Below are 20,206 nucleotides of genomic sequence, written 5' to 3' on the forward strand. Positions count from 1 at the left end.
TGCTGCCAGCGCCTCCAGAACCAAGCGAGCCAGACGCCGCAACAAGAATACGACGAAGGTTAGCCACGGGGAGCATCCGAGTCGGCCAAAACCCGCGAAGCGGGACCGACCGGATGACTCCCTTACACCTCAGGGTAGTGGCAAACGTCGTAAACCTACCCACACCACCGACTCCATCAGATACGCGGACGCGTTAAAGTCTAATGACTACTGTGTCGCAATCATGATGGAGCCTTACCATGACCTCTCGAAGGAGCAGGCTGAGGCCATTGAGAGGCGGTTGCAGGGGGTGATGGACGAAGAAATATTCTCGCCCAGCACTTCCGCAACACCCGTTGCTGCACCGCAGTTTAGGGGGAAAGCCTTCCATAGTGAGGGCACCCTTAAGATGTGGTGCAGGGACGATTTTGCCCTTCAGTGGCTTCGTCGCTCCATAGGGAGGATCACATCACCACGCGCGGGAACCAGGCTGGTTGTCAAAAGGCAGTCTGAAATCCCGCGGCGTGTCAAAGTGGGGCTCTTGATCCCGCAGGTGGACCCGGAGGATACTCTGGATAAGATCCGCCTGCGGATCATGTGCCAGAACCCGCAGTTCCGCGTCTCCAACTGGGCGCTCTATAATGCGGTGCCAACGGAGGAGAAGAAATCCATGTATCTCCTCCTTGGCATCCCAGAGGATGACGCGGAAAAGCTGAGGGGAAGCGAGCGTAGAGTTTACTACAAGTTTGGTAACATCTACGCTCGCTTCCACGATGACCGCACTACCGCACTGCCGAATCTCGGAGCGGACGAGAAGGTCCTTAGTGACCCAGGCAGTGCAGACAACAAAATGGTGGAGGGACAGCCGGGCTCCAGTAAGGAGCCTGTCGTCGACACCGGCTCGTCCGAGGAGGGTCCCCAAATAGACCTGGGTGATCTCTCCAAGGACGAGCCAGGGGATCCTGACGACGCCATCCTGGAATCCAGCGATGATGGCGGTGCCAGCTCCTCCTAAATGCCTACTAACAATCACCCAAGCTAACCTCCAGCATAGCCAGACTGCGACGGCCAACTTACGCAGATTGCTGGAGGGCAAAACGAAGACCGTGGCCCTGATCCAAGAGCCGTGGATTAGGAAGGGGAGGATCTGCGGTCTAAGCAACATTGGAGGTAAGTTACTTCTAAATAATAACGTACACCACCCACGCACTTGTATCTATGCACACAAGGACGTGAACATCACCTTAATAACCGAGTTCTGTAGCAGAGATCTTACAACCGTCAGGCTCCAAAAAGAACCCTCTTCAGGCTTACCTGATGTGGTGATAGCATCTGCCTACCTGCCGGGTGATGCTGACATCCCCACCCCAGAGCTAGCCGCGCTTGCTGAGCACTGCGAGCGCCAGGGTCTGGAGCTCATTATATCCGCTGACTCCAATGCGCACCATGCGCTATGGGGCAGCAAGGACAACAACCAGCGAGGTGAGGACTTTGTTTCTTTTTTAATCGCAACTAACCTTAACATTATAAATAAAGGATCTGAACCAACTTTTGTAACTTCGAGATCCCAAACCATCATTGATCTAACTCTGGCGACAGAGCATGTGTCCGAATATATTTCAGATTGGCATGTGTCTGACGACGTGTCGTGCTCCGATCACCGGTGGATCAAATACAACCTAGAAATCACGCTGACGGCACCTAAACCCCGCCGTAACCCTCGGAAGATGGACCGCGGCAGGTATGAGCTTCTGACAGCGGAGAAACTCAAAGGCGTCGTACTACCCGATAACCATGAAGGCACGGAAGACATAGATAACCATATCAACCAGCTAACCGACTGCCTAATCACCAGCTTCGAACAAACATGCCCACTTTCATCGCCCAGCGCGCGACAGTTTCGTAGGGGGCACTGGTGGGGACCGGAGCTCGAGAAGCTACGACGCAGGGTGAGGAAGTTGTTCAACAGAGCAAAGAATACTCGTCTCGAACACCATTGGGACGCCTACAAGCAAGCCCAATATCACTACAAAAGGCGCATCAGAATGAGGAAGAAGGAGTGCTGGAGGCGCTTTTGTACCAACATTGAAACGAACAATCAGGCGAACAGAGTTAAGAATATAGTGTGCAGCGAGCCGGTGCACAGCCTGGGATGCCTGAAGAAACCGGATGGAACATATACCAAAACGGATCTGGAAACCTCAGAACTGTTAATAACTACACACTTCCCAGGATGCCAAATCGAAAGTAATGTGGCATGGGAGGAAGAGCCAAAGAAGACACCTGTAATGGTGGACTGGATCACCGCCAAGAAAATTGTCACACATGACAAAGTAATCTGGGCCATCAACAGTTTCCTTCCATATAAGTCGGCAGGGCTGGATAAGGTGTTTCCAGGTCTGCTAAGATGGAGTGATAGGAAGCTAATCGACCACCTCGTCTCTATATATAGGAGTTGCTTAGCATACTGCTACACTCCAAAGTTATGGAGGGAGGTTAAGGTAGTCTTCATACCCAAACCCGGCAAAGGAGACTACTCGCAACCAAAATCATTTAGACCTATTAGCCTTACCTCCTTTCTATTGAAAGTTCTGGAAAGGCTAATAGATCGGGAGCTGAGGAGCACAACTCTGGTTGAGCAACCTCTGAATCCCAACCAGCACGCCTATTCAATGGGCAAATCAACGGACTCTGCCCTACATAAGGTTATATCCTATATAGAGGGCAATCTCCACCACAAAATATCAACCCTAGGCGCCTTTATCGATATTGAAGGGGCCTTTGATAAAACTAAGTTCACCAGCATAAGCCGGGCCCTGACTAAGCGTGGGGTCAATAACACAATTGCCGGGTGGATTGACAGCATGCTCAGGTACAGGGCCATCCAATTCACTGTGAATGAAACAACCAGAGGCGTTGTAGCGAGGGGGTGTCCGCAGGGGGGGGTCCTTTCCCCACTTCTGTGGAACATAGTGATCGACGAACTGATCACCTTGCTCAATGACCGCAGATTTCTCACAGTTGGCTATGCAGACGACTTAACTGTACTCGTCAGTGGACCATCTGAGAGGACAGTCTGCGACCAAATGAGGGCCGCACTAAAAGTCGTTGAACAGTGGTGTGTAGACCACGAACTAACAGTGAACCCCGCAAAGACGGAACTAGTGATGTTCACTAACAAACGGAATTTAGGGAACCTCAAACTCCCTAAATTATTTGGCACCAGTCTTGCCCTAACCAAGGAGGTCAAATATCTTGGAGTAATCCTGGATAGTAAACTTCTTTGGAACAGGCATCTAGACTCAAAAATCAACAAAGCCAGCATAATCCTCTGCCAATGCAAACGGCTCCTCGGCAAAAGCTGGGGTATATCACCTAAAATTACTCTATGGCTTTACAAAACCATTGTCAGGCCTATTATTACCTACGGTGCGGTTATCTGGTGGCAGAGAACAGAACTTATAACCGTTAAAAATAAGCTCCAGCGGTTTCAGAGAATAGCGTGCTCTGCAATCACTGGCTGCATGCGTACCGCTCCCACAGCAGCTCTTGAGGTTATGCTTGACCTGGCACCGCTTGATCTGTTTATACAACAGGAGGCGGCTATGTCAGCTATCAGGCTGAAACACTTGGGCCTGTGGTGCAACCAGGAGGGTCCACACAACAAACTTTGGAGCAACCTTGTGAGCTATGAGCCACTACTTGCTGCTCCATGTGATAGGATTCCCAAACAACATATTTTTGAAAGGAAATACCATATACAACCATTTGAGGCTGTAAGAGACCAGTCCGGCATACGTGAGGTCCGCATCTACACGGACGGCTCCAAAATGGGGTCTGGTACCGGTGCTGGAGTGTACTCACAAGACCTTAATATCAATTTATCACTAACGCTGGGCCAACACAGTTCCATCTTTCAATGTGAATGTGTTGCGATAACCCATGCAGCCACCGCCGTCCTGTCAAAAGGCATTAGGGATTACAAAATCCGTATTCTGTCGGACAGCATGGCTGTACTTAAAGCACTAGAGAGCAACTTGATCAACTCTAGTCTTATATACGAATGTCATCAAACCCTGGAAGTATTAGCCTCACATAATGAGGTAATACTACAGTGGATAAAAGGACATAGTGGATCACACGGTAACGACGCTGCCGACGAGCTTGCAAGACAGGGGTCCAATACAAAGGTTGCCGGCCCAACTATCTTAATGCCGCTACCTTTTGGACAACTGCGCTCGTGGGTAAGGCAACGTACACGTGCAAATCACAATGCCCTTTGGGCAAACCAAACCGGCTGTAGGCAGTCTAAATTGATACTCACAGAGGTATCACCGCAACTAGCGTGCCGACTGCTCAGTCTTAACCGTTTAGACATCCGAATAGTTGTTGGCACGATTACCGGCCATATGGCACTTAATCACCAACTATTCATCATGAATGCAACAGACAGCCCTCTTTGCAGGGGCTGTCTGGCTGCTGAAGAAACAGCCGCCCACGTAATCCTGGAATGCGAGGGAGTGGCCACACACCGGGCTACCATCCTTAAGGGAATAAGAACGCTCCGAGAAGCCTGTGAACGCCCCAGGAGGCTTCTGAGCTTCTGGAAGGAGCTGGGCTGGCTGAACTAGTCATCCCACTTTTCACGCATAATGGACCACCTCTGTGTCTAAATGCGGAAAACCGAGCCCACTACAATACAATACAATACAATACATCCGCTAAGAACGGATTTTACGAAACTCGACCCCTAAGGGGGTAAAACGGGAGTTGGACGTTTGTAAGAAAGTTTTATGTTTTTGAAGTAAGAAGCTTGAAATTTAAAATGTACGCTCTATAGATGGTGAGAAGGTGTCCAAATAATGTATCTTTAGAAATCAAATCCCTTTTGGGGTTAAAACGGGGGATGGTATTTTGACTCACTCATCACGAAATCTCCGAAACTATAATAGCCACAAACTTGAAATTTGGCAAGTTGGCTCCTTATAAGACGTAAACATTCGTTAAGAACGGATTTTACGAAACTCGATCCCTAAAGGGGTAAAACGGGGGTTGCAAGTTTATACGAAAGTCCTATGTTTTTGAAGTAATAAACTTGAAATTTAAAATGTGTGCTCTATAGATAGTGGGTAAGTGTCCAAATAACGTATCTTTAGAAATCAACTCCCTTTTGGGGTTAATATGGGGTATGGTAGATTGACTCACTCATCATGAAATCTTCGAAACTATAATAGCCACAAACTTAAAGTTTGGCAGGTAGGTTCCTTATAGGGTGTAACCAGCTTTTACGAAACTTGACCCTCAAGGGGATAAAACGGGGGTTGGAAGTTTATATGAAAGTCCTATGTTTTTGAGTAAGAGACTTAAAATTTAAAATGTATGCTCTATAGATGGTGAGGAGGTGTCCAAATAATGTATCGTAATCTATGTATATAAAAGAGAAAGGTCACTGACTCACTCATCACGAGAACTCAAAAACCGCTGTGACCATCCAGTGGTTTTTAATCCATCCAGGATGGACAAAGATGAAATTTGGTAGGTAGGTAGATTGTAGTAAGTAGGCATCCGCTAAGAACGGATTTTGCGATATTTCACCGCTAAGAGGGTTTAAGTGGGGATGATAGTTTGTATGAAACATAAACAGCAGCTATAAGTTCGCCTGATAGGTTATTTATACTGCAACCTGAAAATAAAGCTAAAAATGTGGTGTATAGAGAGGTTTTATAAAAATAACTATTAAATTATACTAAATTGTGCCTTTCAAAAAGTTACTCAGTGTGATAAGCATTTCGAGTGACTGAAATAAAAAAATAGTTTGCGTTAAACATCTTAATAGTAATGCATATCTTCATAACCACGCGAACGTAGTCGCGGGCAACAGTTAGTGTATTATAAAACAAAGTCCCCAAAAAGCGTATGTGGTCGATTCCCTCAAAATCTACTGAACGGATTTTCATGCGGTTTCACCAATGGAGAGAGTGCTTCGAGAGGAAGGTTTACGCAATGACTAAGCCGATTTTGATGAAAGTTTCAATGGAAATTTGCCGGTAAAACTTTTTTAAACACTGATTTCAACGCGGGCGAAGCCGCGGGCACAGCTATATATATATATATATATATATATATAGCTGTGCCCGCGGCAGTATATATATATATATATATATATATATATATATATAGGATATAGTTTTAGTTGTATTGCTCACTCTAAGCTTTGTTTTTAAGGCCTACTCTAAGATCAGTAAAGTGAAGATTTCTTATTTTAAAAGCATTGATAATATGATTAAAATGAAGTCAACTTGGACTCGGTGCTGTTATAGTACAAATGGTACAATATCACTTGGTACGAGATCCCAAGATCCCTCCTACTGCCCTCTAGTGGATAATACAGGTAGCTCACAACGTTGTACGATAGTTCGAACCGATAATAACGCCATCTCTCGTTACGACAACGACGCGTACGCACCGTTACATAAATACGCGTTTAAATGTTTACCATTTTCAACAGCCAGAAACACTTATTTGTGGCCAGATTTAATTAGGCAGTCATATGTAATAATAAATAGAAATTTTTTAGCTTTAATTCGATATACAAAATTACAAATCATAAATGTTCGTTATGGGCGTATCGATATCGTACCCGTTTACACCTGGCTGCGAAGAGGTGCGGCCAGAGTGCCTAGTGCGAGTTTTTAACCGACTTCCAAAAAAGGAGGAGGTTCTCAATTCGACTGTATTTTTTTTTTTTTTTTTTTATGTATGTTACATCAGAACTTTTGACCGTGTGGACCGATTTCGACAAATTTTGTTTTAATCGAAAGGTGGTGTGTGCCAATTGGTCCCATTTAAATTTATTTGAGATCTAACAACTACTTTTTGAGTTATATCTAATAATGCGTTTTTACTTGACGCTTTTTTCGTCGACCTACGTTGTATTATACCGCATAACTTTCTACTGGATGTACCGATTTTGATAATTCTTTTTTTGTTGGAAAGGATATATCCCTAGTTTAGTACCGCGATAAGGAAACCAGGATCTGATGATAGGATCCCAGAGAAATCGAGGGAAACTCTCGAAAATCCGTAATAACTTTTTACTGGGAGTACCGATTTTGATATTTTTTAATTTAATCGAAAGCTGATGTTTATCATGTGGTTACATATAAATTTTATCGAGATCTGATAACTACTTTTTGAGTAATCTTTGATAACGCGTAGTTGCTTGACTATTTTTACGTCGATCTACGTTGTATTACTTGTCGATGTAATTGAAGTCGGTTTTTTTTCCTTTGCGAGCAAACACAATTATGTATAATCCGTCTCGCAGTAACGGGCGTAAACTTTAACTTCTTTTTGTATGGGAAATTCGGGATTTCAACCTAGTTCTCGCGTTTACCGCTAGATGACTCTGTATCGATTATATCGTATACTATTTTTTAACCGACTTCCAAAAATGGAGGAGGAACACGGAAGTCGTGATTACGACCACAGTCGAGGCGGCTAAAGATCTAAAAGAAAAACTGGTGCACCGCTATGGCAACAAGGTCAAGCAAAGGGTACGTACTATGGCCTCCGTTCTGGTAAATGGCTTCCGTGAGGGTTTAAAAATCAACCGCCTAACGGTGGACGAAGCCCTCATGAACCATTTCGGAGCCATAGTAATGGCCGCCCGACTATCGGGAGCTGAGAAGGTAGTCCTCATCGGAGACATAAACCAACTGCCGTACATCGACAGGGATAACCTGTTCGAAATGCGGTATTGTAGACCAACCCTTATAACGACTATTTCGTGCGAGTTGTCGTGCACGCATCGTAACCCCAAAGATGTCGCCTTTGCCATCAGTGAGGTTTACAAGTCCGTGTACAGCTCAAGCACAAAGATCCGATCTTTGCGAGTGGAGAGTCTCACAGGCGCGCGCATTCCTGTAGGAAGGGACCGAACCCTGTACCTGTTATTTACGCAAGAGGAGAAGAGATTGCTGACTGACCAGGGATACGGGTCCGGTGAGGGATCGCGCGTCTTAACCATTCATGAGGCGCAGGGCCAGACCTATGAGGACGTCATCGTCCTCCAGACAAATACAAGGAGGCTCAAGATCCACGACAGCGTTTCGCACGCTGTAGTCGCGGTGACTAGACACACCAACACCTGTGTCTATTACACCGACGACCGTGACGACGCAATTGGTCGCTTTGTGGCGAGGGCAGCGGAGATGACGGACAAGAAAATCCTTGAGCATAGTCTCAAGATGGCCATTCACCATAGAGATGCTGCCGTCATTGAGAATGTGCTCAAAATGTTGAAAAATGTAGAGGTGTGAGGACATTATTGTATTGTAAGTATAAATTATGCGTAGATAAAAGTGTAAAGTAAGTAATATAAATAATAAAATTGAATGTAATAGTATAGGAATAGGATAATGTAATTGTAATGATAAAGCTTTATATATTTACTTAATAAGATAGGATTAGTCATATAATATATTAATAAAAAAAAATTAAAAAAAAAATTAAATTTAAATGGACAAAACGATTCCTAACCACAAAAAAAAAGTACCTAACTACTAACAATAACATAGGTTAAGTGTACATTGTAAGTAGCAAATAAGTGTACATATATTGTAGTTAGAAAATAAGTGTACATATATTTTAGTTAGCAAATAAGTGTAAATATAATAAAAATAATTAGTATATAAGAATATAAAATAAGCAATATGTAGAATAGTCTTGGTCAGTGGACTCGCGTCGACTTTTAGAAATTTGAAATTTTAAGACTAGTTATTAAGGCTTCTAGATTCTAAGTTGCGGTGAAGTACCGATGCATGTTAAAAAAAATAATAATAATAACAATATATGGAATAACAAAAGCACGGGCATAATAAGCCTGTGGATATATCACATAACTAAAAAAAAAAAAAAAATGGAAGAGGTTCTCAATTCGACTGTATTTTTTTTATTTTTTTTTATGTATGTTACATCAGAACTTTTGTCTGGGTGGACCGATTTCGACAATTTTGTTTTAATCGAAAGGTGGTGTGTGTCAATTGGTCCCATTTAAATTTATTTGAGATCTAACAACTACTTTTCGAGTTATATCTAATAATGCGTTTTTACTGGACGCCTTTTTCGTCGACCTACGTTGTATTATACCGCATAACTTTCTACTGGATGTACCGATTTTGATAATTTTTTTTTTGTTCGAAATAGGATATCCCTAGTTTGGTACCATGATAAGGAAACCAGGATCTGATGATGGGATCCCAGAGAAATCGAGGGAAACTCGAAAATCCGCAATAACTTTTTACTGGGTATACCGATTTTGATAATTTTTGATTTAATCGAAAGCTGATGTTTATCATGTGGTCACATATAAATTTTATCGAGATCTTATGACTACTTGGATGTACCGATTTTGATAATTCTTTTTTTGTTCGAAAGAGGATATCCCTAGTTTGGTACCATGATAAGGAAACCAGGATCTGATGATGGAATCCCAGAGAAATCGAGGGAAACTCGAAAATCCGCAATAACTTTTTACTGGGTGTACCGATTTTGATAATTCTTTTTTTGGTGGAATGAAAATATCCCCAGTTTAGTATCATGATAAGGAAACCAGGATCTGATGATGGGATCCCAGAGAAATCGAGGGAACTCCTTGAAAATCCGCAATAACTTTTTACTGGGTGTACCGATTTTAATAATTTTTAATTTAATCGAAAGCTGATGTTTATCATGTGGTCACATATAAATTTTATCGAGATCTTATAACTACTTTTTGAGTAATCTTTGATAACGCGTAGTTACTTGACTATTTTTTTGTTGATCTACGTTTTATTACTCGTCGATGTAATTGAAGTCGGTTTTTTTTTCATTTGCGAGCAAACACAATTTTATTATCGTCTAGGCTGCACTGTTTAAATTCCCATACAAAATAATTTTCACGTATAAACACGTTTCTGACATGTCTCTGTGAATAAAACTCGCACTAGGTCACAGAGTACATTGTAATATTAGGGAAGACTAGGCACTCAGGTGCACAACGGCAACGGTGATTTTCCAGAATCTTTATGTATATTGCCGTAATGTGACGATATTTTGTTTGAAAAACAAGTAAACGGAATTTTTTAACAAAAATCAATCAACAAAAATTTAATTTAAAATACTAGCCGCCACATTTTGATAGGCAACCTGGTCAATTTATATTCTCCTAATCATAAATATAAATAATAATTTGGTTTTTAGCAAAACGTCGATGCATGCACTAATTTGCAGTGGGATCTTAGACCAATTATTTTTCGGAATTCGTACCTACTAATAAATGGTGTTTTTCTTCCTACTTTCCTATCGAGGACATCTTTGAGGCCATTGATAACGAACGATACGTTGTCGATACTTTATAGTGTCTTTATTAATGTAACAATATATACACCATATTGTTATAAAAATTAAAAGTCGCTTTTGTAATAAAATTGGAAATATATTATGGTAGAAATATTTATTCCTGGTAGAAATATTTATTCCTAAAAAGTCTTCATAACTCTGAAAAAGTCAAATGTTCTCTATTTCGAAGATTTAAACTTATCTTTTTATATCTACGATTTTATTTTTGTGTTACCCACACATTAGGTATTCTAAACATTTTTGAATATCATATCAAAAATTGACCGTTCCAGCGGGGATCGAACCTGCGTCCCCAACGGATCGTGTCGGCGCTTTAGTCAATTAACCCATGGAACGATGTACCCGCTAGATCGAAATTTTTGATATGATGATTTTATTTTCGGTTTAAGCGAACCGTGGGTAACATGGGAACTGACGACCGTGTGTGTATATTATGAGATTAAAAAAAAGAGTTTAATCTGTGTGGTTCTTTATATTTGTGTCCTGCCGTGTTTTGTACTCACTAGCCTGCTAATTCTGTGGGCCACGTCTGTTACTTTCATTCTCTCACGGATAGCCTCATTTCTAATACTATTTGTGAGAGAAACCCCAAGTATAGCCCGTTCCATTGCACGTTGAGCGACTTTAAGCTTGTTGACTAGTCCCTTCGTGAGTGTCCACGTCTCGGCTTCGTATGTCAAAACAGGCAGCATTGCGGAATCTTCGGAGTGCAGACTCGAAGAAGCCTGCCAAACGCCGCCCAGCACAACCGAATTCTCCTATTGTCCTCTCGAGATAAGGTTTGCATATATGAAAATTTATATATATATATATATATATATATAAATTTTCATCATATATATATATATATATATATATATATATATATATATATATATATATATATATATATATATGTATGTATATATGTGTGTGTACTAGCTGATCCAGCCACACGTTGCTGTGGCTCAATAATTATAATTTATGAAAATATATATAAATTCTATATTCAAACGCGCCATCTTATAATCTAGAAATAGAAACGGCGCCCTCTACCGGATATCTGTGCAACTTAGATGCCAAACCGCCATCTATTAGGATTTTATAGAACTAACCGATAAATACTAAAGTACAAGGTACTTCCCGTGAATTCAGAATCTTGAAGTTTGGTACGAAGCAACGTCCGATACGAAGCAAAACTAGGATAAAGGAAAAATTGCGAAAAGCATACATTTTTAGTTACATCACATAATAGAAATATTTTAATTATTTTCTTTGTACACGGAACCCTCGGTGTGCTAGTCCAATTCGCACTTGGCCGTTTTTTTTTAGTAAATCGTATTTTTGGGAATCATATTTAAATACCATTTACGTACTAATAAAATATGAACTGTTTTTTTTTAAATATACTTAGATACGAATTAGATGCGTTGATAAAGGACTCTGAATAATAGTTTTTCTCACAAAAGAAAGGACTTGAAAAAAATAGGATTCACGAGATCTGGACTCGATCCTGGATCTTCTCATTTAGTGACCGCTCGACTTCTCACTTGAGCTATTAGCCTTGGAGATGGTGGCGAAATTTAACTTCGTATTCTAATTATAATGTAGCAGTTTTTCATTACCTGAAAACACGGGTAAAACAACGTCTTCTAATAATTGAATCCTAACTAGATCGATAAATAGTATACAATATATACTAGCTGACCACGCAAACGTTGTTTTGCTATATAAGTTATTTACATCTTAAACCCCCCCCCCCTATAACTTAAGGGTATGAAAATAGATGTGGGCCGATTCTCAGACCTACCCGATATGCACACGAAATTTCTTGGTCCAGCCTTTTCAAAGGAGTATGATAGCTGACATTGTGACACGAGAATTATATATATGTATATATATATATATATATATATATAATATACTAGCGGTGCCCGCGGCTTCGCCCGCGTTGAATTCAGTGTTTCTGAAAAACTCTCATCAAAATCTGCTTAGCCGTTCCGTAAACCTTCCTCTTGAAGCCCTCTCTCCATTGGTGAAACCGCATGAAAATCGGTTCAGTAGATTTTAAGGGAATCGATCACATACACTTTTGGGGACTTTGTTTTATACTATACTAACTGTTGCCCGCGACTACGTTCGCGTGGTTATGAAGATATGCATTACTATTAAGATGTTGCACTTGAAATGCTTATCACACTGAGTAACTTTTTAAAAGGCACAATTTAGTATAATTTAATAGTTATTTTTATAAAACCTCTCTATACACCACATTTTTAGCTTTATTTTCAGGCTGCAGTATAAATAACCTATCAGGCGAACTTATAGCTGCTGTTTATGTTTCGTACAAACTATCAACCCCAATTAAACCCTCTTAGCGGTGGAATATCGCAAAATCCGTTCTTAGCGGACGTCTACTTACTATAATCTACCTCCCTGCCAAATTTCATCTTTGTCCATCCTGGATGGATTAAAAACCGCTGGATGGTCCCAGCGGTTTTTGAGTTCTCGTGATGAGTGAGTCAGTGACCTTTCTCTTTTATATATAGATTACGATACATTATTTGGACACCTCCTCACCATCCATTGAGCATACATTTTAAATTTCAAGTCTCTTACTCAAAAACATCGGACTTTCATATAAACTTCCAACCCCCGTTTTATCCCCTTAAGGGTCAAGTTTCGTAAAAGCCGATCTTAACAGATGTTTACACTCTATAAGGAACCTACCTGCCAAACTTCAAGTTTGTGGCTATTATAGTTTCGGAGATTTCGTGATGAGTGAGTCAACCTACCATCCCCCGTTTTAACCCCAAAAGGGAGTTGATTTCTAAAGATACGTTATTTGGACACCTCCTCACTATCTATAGAGGACACATTTTAAATTTCAAGTCTCTTACTTTAAAAACATAGGACTTTCATATAAACTTCCAACCCCCGTTTTACCCCTTTAGGGGTCGAGTTTCGTAAAATCCGTTCTTAACGGATGTTTACGTCTTATAAGGAGTCTGTCTGCCAAATTTCAAGTTTTGGCTATTATAGTTTCGGAGATTTCGTGATGAGTGAGTCAACCTACCATCCCCCGTTTTAACCCCAAAAAGGAGTTGATTTCTAAAGATACATTATTTGGACACCTTCCCACTATATATAGAGCATACATTTTAAATTTCATGTCTCTTACATCAAAAACATAGGACTTTTATACAAACTTCCAACCCCAATTTTACCCCCTTAGGGGTTGAATTTTGTAAAATCCATTCTTAGCGGATGTCTACGCTCTATAAGGAGTCTTCCTGCCAAATTTCAAGTTTGTAGCTATTATAGTTTCGGAGATTTCGCGATGAGTGAGTCAGCGTACCATCCCCCGTTTTAACCCCAAAAGGGAGTTGATTTCTAAGGATACATTATTTGGACACCTTCTCACCATCTATAGAGCATACATTTTAAATTTCAAGTCTCTTACTTCAAAAATATAGGACTTTCATACAAAATTCCAACCCCTGTTTTACCCCCTTAGGGGCCGAGTTTCGTAAAATCCGTTCTTACCGGATGGTTATGTCCTATAAAGAGCCTACCTGCCAAATTTCAAGTTTGTAGCTATTATAGTTGCGGAGATTTCGCGATAAGTGAGTCAGCCTACCATCCCCCGTTTTAACCCCAAAAGGGAGTTAATTTCTAAAGATATATTATTTGGACACCTTTTCACCATCTATAGAGCTTACATTTTAAATTTCAAGTCTCTTACTTCAAAAACATAGGACTTTCATACAAACTTCCAACCCCCGTTTTACCCCCTTAGGGGTCGAGTTTCGTAAAATCCGTTCTTAGCGGATGCCTACGTCTTATAAGGAACCTACTTGCCAAATTTCAAGTTTGTAGGTGTTATAGTTTCGGAGATTTCGTGATGAGTGAGTGACCTTTCGCTTTTATATATATTATTATAGACTAGCGGTGCCCGCGGCTTCGCCCGCGTTGAAATTAGTGTGTCACAAAGTTTTGCCGGCAAACTTCCAGTGAAACTCTCACATCACATCAAAATCGGCTTAGCCGTTCCGTAAACCTTCCTCTTGCCAATGGTGGAGCCCTCTCTACAATGTTGAAACCGCATGAAAATCCGTTCAGTAAATTTTGAGCGAATCGATTACATACACTTTTGGGGACTTATAACTAACTGTTGCCCGCGATTACGTCCTCGTGGTTATGAAGATATGTATTACTATTAAGATGTTTAACGCAAATTATTTTTTTATTTCAGTCACTTGAAATGCTTATCAAACTGAGTAACTTTTTAAAAGGCACAATTTAGTATAATTTAATAGTTATTTTTATAAAACCTCTCACCACATCTCACCTGTATAGGCTGTATATGTTTCATACAAACTATCAACCCCAATTAAACCCCCTTAGCGATGGAATATCGTAAAATCCGTTCTTAGCGGACGTCTGCTAACTATATAATATATACATCCCTGCCAAACTTTATCTTTGTCCAACCTTGATGGATAGACCATACAACGGTTTTTGAGTTCTCGTGATGTGTGAATCACTGACCTTTCTCTTTTATATATATAGATTACGATGCATTATTTGGACACCTCCTCACCATCTATAGAGCATATATTTTAAATTTCAAGTCGCTTACTTCAAAAACATAAGACTTTCATTCAAACTTCCGACCCCCCCTATCCCCTTAGGGGTCGATTTTCGTAAAATTAGTTCTTAGCAGATGTTTACACCTCATAAGGAAACTACCTGCCAAATTTCAAGTTTGTAGCTGTTATAGTTTCGGAGGTTTCGTGATGAGTGAGTCAGCGTACCATCCCCCGTTTTAACCCCAAAAGGGGGTTGATTTCTAAAGATATGTTATTTGGACACCTTTTCACCATCTATAGAGCTTACATTTCAAATTTCAAGTCTCTTACTTCAAAAACATAGCACTTTCATACAAACTTCCATCCCCCATTTTACCCCCTTAGGGGGCGAGTTTCGTAAAATCCGTTCTTAGCGGATGCTTACGTCTTATAAGGAACCTACTTGCCAAATTTCAAGTTTGTAGGTGTTATAGTTTCGGAGATTTCGTGATGAGTGAGTGACCTTTCGCTTTTATATATATTATTATAGATTACATGTATTATATATATATATATATATATATATACTAGCTGTGCCCGCGGCTTCGCCCGCGTTGAAATTAGTGTGTAACAAAGTTTTCCCGAAACTTCCAGTGAAACTCTCATCAAAATCGGCTTAGCCGTTCCGTAAATCTTCCTCTTGCCAATGGTGGAGCCCTCTCTCCGATGGTGAAACCGCATGAAAATCCGTTCAGTAGATTTTGAGCGAATCGATCACATACACTTTTGGAGACTTTGTTTTCTAATACAATAACTGTTGTCCGCGATTACGTCTGCGTGGTTATGCAGATATGCATTACTATTAAGATGTTTAACGCAAATTATTTTTTTATTTCAGTCACTTGAAATGCTTATCAAACTGAGTAACTTTTTAAAGGGCACAATTTAGTATAATTTAATAGTTATTTTTATAAAACCTTTGTATACACAACATTTTTAGTTTTATTTTCAGGCTGCATATTTTTCATACAAACTATCAAACCCAATTAAACCCCCTTAGAGGTGGAATATCGTAAAATCCGTTCTTAGCGGACGTCTGCTAACTATAATCTACCTCCCTGTCAAATTTTATCTTTGTCTAACTTGGATAGATAGACCATCCAGCGGTTTTTGAGTTCTCGTGATGAGTGAGTTAGTGACCTTTCTCTTTTATATATATTTAGATTACGATTCATTATTTGGACAACTCCTCACCATCTATAGAGCATATATTTTAAATTTCAAGTCTCTTACTTCAAAAACATAAGACATGTTATAAAACATACAAACTTCCGACCCCCGCTTTATCCCCTTACAGGTCGATCGATCTGTCGATCCATCCATCCATCCATCCATCCGCCGATCCATCCATCCATCCATCCGTCGATCCATCCGTCGATCGATCCGTCGATCCATCCGTCGATCGAACCGTCAATCAATCCGTTGATCGATCCGTCGATCCATCCTTCGATCGATTCGTCGATCCATCCGTCGATCGATCCGTCGATCCATCCGTCGAACCATCTGTCAATCGAGCCGTCAATCCATCCGTCGATACTAAGATGACAAATGCGCGCGCTCAAAGACAGTTCCAAACAGGTACTAACTATCGAGGCGGCGCGGCGCGGCGTCGGCGACTACACGCTATTTGGTTCACCCACACTTATGTGTAAAACGGCTCTACTGTACTACTCATTCGATGATTGTGGCTATATACATACTAAATGCTTTTTTTATACAATACATGAACATCCATGGGCTCTTAAGTGCCATGCCTTTTTTTATTTATATTTTATTTATGAAACCGTTTGGCGTATGTGTGTCAACACTGCAGAATTCAACTTACTTGAACTAAGACGTATGTATAATTCGATGGTGAGTCCAGAACTGATAGTGTACATATACGTATTGGTTAAGAATAAGTATATACGAACTATAGTTTTTTTTTGTTTTTTTTTTTTTTATATATACTATACATTACATCATTATTTATTCATTCCACATAATACACTTACATGCTCTGTACATTTTTACTTCTAATTACTTCTACATGCTGCTTCTATATAATATATTATTAATGTCGCTTCATCGCATTGTCAACGTCTCCACTCACTTTTCTTAAACCGCACCCGCTGCCAGCTTCGCGAGCACATCCTCAATAACGCAAGCATCACTATATATCGCCATTTTGAGACTGTGCTCGAGGATCTATTTTCGGTTTGCCTCCACCGCCCTTTTGACGAAGTGACCGATCGCGTCATCCTTGTCGTCGGTGTAATAGACACAGGTGTTTGTGTATCTAGTCATCGCAACCACCGCTTGCGAGACACTGTCATGGATTCGGAGCCTCTCTGCCCTCGTCTGGACAACGATGACTTTTTCACTCGTCTGTCCCTGCGCCTCGTGGATTGTCATAATTCTCGACCCCTCCCCGGTACCGTATCCCCGACTCATCAACGCCTTCTTCTCCTGAGTGAAAGTCAGGTACAGGGTCCGGTCCTGTTCTGCTGGGGTTCGGGAGCCGGTGAATCCTTCCATGCGCAGGGAGTGGATGATCGGGCTCGAGCTGTAGATTCTATCGTACACCTCACTGATGGTGAAAGCAACGTCTTTTGGGTTTCGATGCGTGCACGCACATATGATAAAATGCTTATAAGGACACACCGATGCTAGCGCATAATAGTTCGAAGTACCTAACGGATAAAATCGCACAAACGACAAATCTGCGTGGGGATTTTACTAAGGGTTATTGGTATTTTCAAAATCGAATATCTTTTTTCCCGCAAAATTGCTCCCATACAACAAAAATATATATTTTAAAAGTCCTTTCTAATGGTACCAATTTAAATTTGCTACAAGGTGGGTACGTTTTGTTCCACGTTCTTTAAAAATTAGTTACAGGAGACAACCCTACGTGAAAAAATTTGGTGGGCAATGTCGTCAACAATGCTTCGAAATCGTGCATGTGGCTTTACCCACCAACGTATTTTACGATTTCATAAGATTTATTGTGTATAATTTTAGTGTATATTAATCATTTCATATATACTAACGGTGGTAAAAAAATTATTTACCTGCTGTAACTGCAACTATTACTTTTTGGCAAAGTTTTTGTAATGGTTTTTGCCCACGAAAAAACACCACTACCAACTTGTACAAGTTCTTACAGGCAACTGAAGTGACATCGGTGATATTACGTCACATAATGTTGCCAGAAATATAATTAAGTTTCTATCACAGACATAAAAATACTTCAAACTACAGACAAATTAGCTCTGTGTCGAGTTTTTCAAAAAATACCGAACTGGGCAAAGTCAACGCTCAAGGGCAAAGTTGCCATGTTTTACGGTAAATTAAAAAATATGGCCACTAAAGGCGACATCATGTCAAAATTAATGAATTAAATTATAAGAAGATAATTATTTTAGATAGCGGTGGGCGTTATTTAACGTAATTGGTTTCAGTAACTAGTTAAGAAGCTAATAACCATATACGTAGTTTCGCCGATACGAATGTAACGATTATTTTACGTACGCAGTTTGTTTGCGTACGCAGTTTTATCAAAAACTTGACACAACGACCGGCGCACAAGCGTTTTGCCTAATAACGTAACAGGTTACTAATATTAATCATTACAATACGCAGATACGCTTACGCGTAGGATAAAAAGAGATGGCTATAAGTACTATAGATGCATCTTTGTTTTCGAATATGCTCATGGGATTTTGTACGCAATTGACTATGAGCTTAAGTTTATTTTAATACGCACAGTTTTTTTAAAGAAATTTTAATTTCGGTCGTGTTTCTTTTTAACTCGTTGTATTACTCGTCGATGTAATTGAAGTCGGTTTTTTTTCGTTTGTGAGCAAACACAATTATTCTTATTTAGTTTGTTTGAAAAAATCATTTTTTTGATTTTGACGTTAGAACTTTTTTGATGGTTTTGAAATACACCTATAAACTAGTATTACCTGTGTTATCAATTTTTGTCGTATTGTCATCCCCACTCTGTATATATTATAGATATAGTTTGAGTACTAATGAAATATGAACTGTTTTTTTTTAAATATACTTAGATACGAATTAGATGCGTTGATAAAGGACTCTGAATGATAGTTTTTCTCACAAAAGAAAGGACTTGAAAAAAATATAGGATGCACGAGATCTGGACTCGATCCTGGATCTTCTCATTTAGTGACCTAAAATTATATATATAACGGCTTTAATTTTGAAACAACGTCAACATGATTGTCGGTCGCTAAATTTTTTACATATTCAGTGCGAATTATTCGCAGCTTTATCATTAAATTATCTTAAAGAAAGCTATTTTCAGATTACTTCTTTCAGGTTGATATTCAGACTAGTTTTGGTATTAAAGGCGTTAGGATGTGGACACGTTGGATCATTTTCCTAGTCTTTGGCCTGACCCAGGGTCAGCTGAGGTTGGATCCCCTCGTGAACACTAAGCAGGGTCTGATACGAGGTCAGAGCGCCAGCGATGGGGACTACTCCATGTTCTTGGGGATACCGTACGCTATTGTCGACGAGGACAACCCCTTCGGGGTAAGACTAACATTCTTATAGCTACCACTACTGTTATTACTTAGGAAAGAATATTTAGGACCAAAATACATATGTTTTTGATTTCAAAATTTGTATTCGTTTATTTAGTGGACAAATATAGATTAGGAGTCGTCCATTATTTTTGACTTCCAAAAAAGGAGGTTCTCAATTCGACTGTTTTTTTTTTTAAATGTATGTTACCTGAGAAATTTTGACTGGGTGCACCGATTTCGATGATTTTTGTTTTAATCAAAAGGTAGTGTGTCATGTGCACATGTGCATATGGTCCGCTTAATTGCAAGTAAAGTAAAACAAGTAGGTAATTTTTAATAATGCGCATTTACTTGACGATTTTTCGTCGACTCACGTTGTATTATACCGCACAACTTTTCACTGAGTATACCGATTTTGATGAATCTTGGTTTAATAGAAAGATAATGCTTTTTTTATTTTCGTTTAAATTTGATCGAGATCCGATAGCTATTTTTTGAGTAATCTTTGGTATCGTATTTACGCAACTAACTTTTCGTCTACTTATTTTTTATTATTTGTCGATGTAATTGATGTCGGCTTTTTTTCGTTTGCGAGCACACACAATTATTAAACTTCTTAATGTATGCAGAAAATCAAGTTTATTTGTAACCGACTTCCAAATAAGGACGAGGTTCTCAATT

Source organism: Melitaea cinxia, chromosome 25 (genome assembly GCF_905220565.1).
Source record: "Melitaea cinxia chromosome 25, ilMelCinx1.1, whole genome shotgun sequence".
NCBI classification, from domain to species: Eukaryota; Metazoa; Arthropoda; class Insecta; order Lepidoptera; family Nymphalidae; genus Melitaea; species Melitaea cinxia.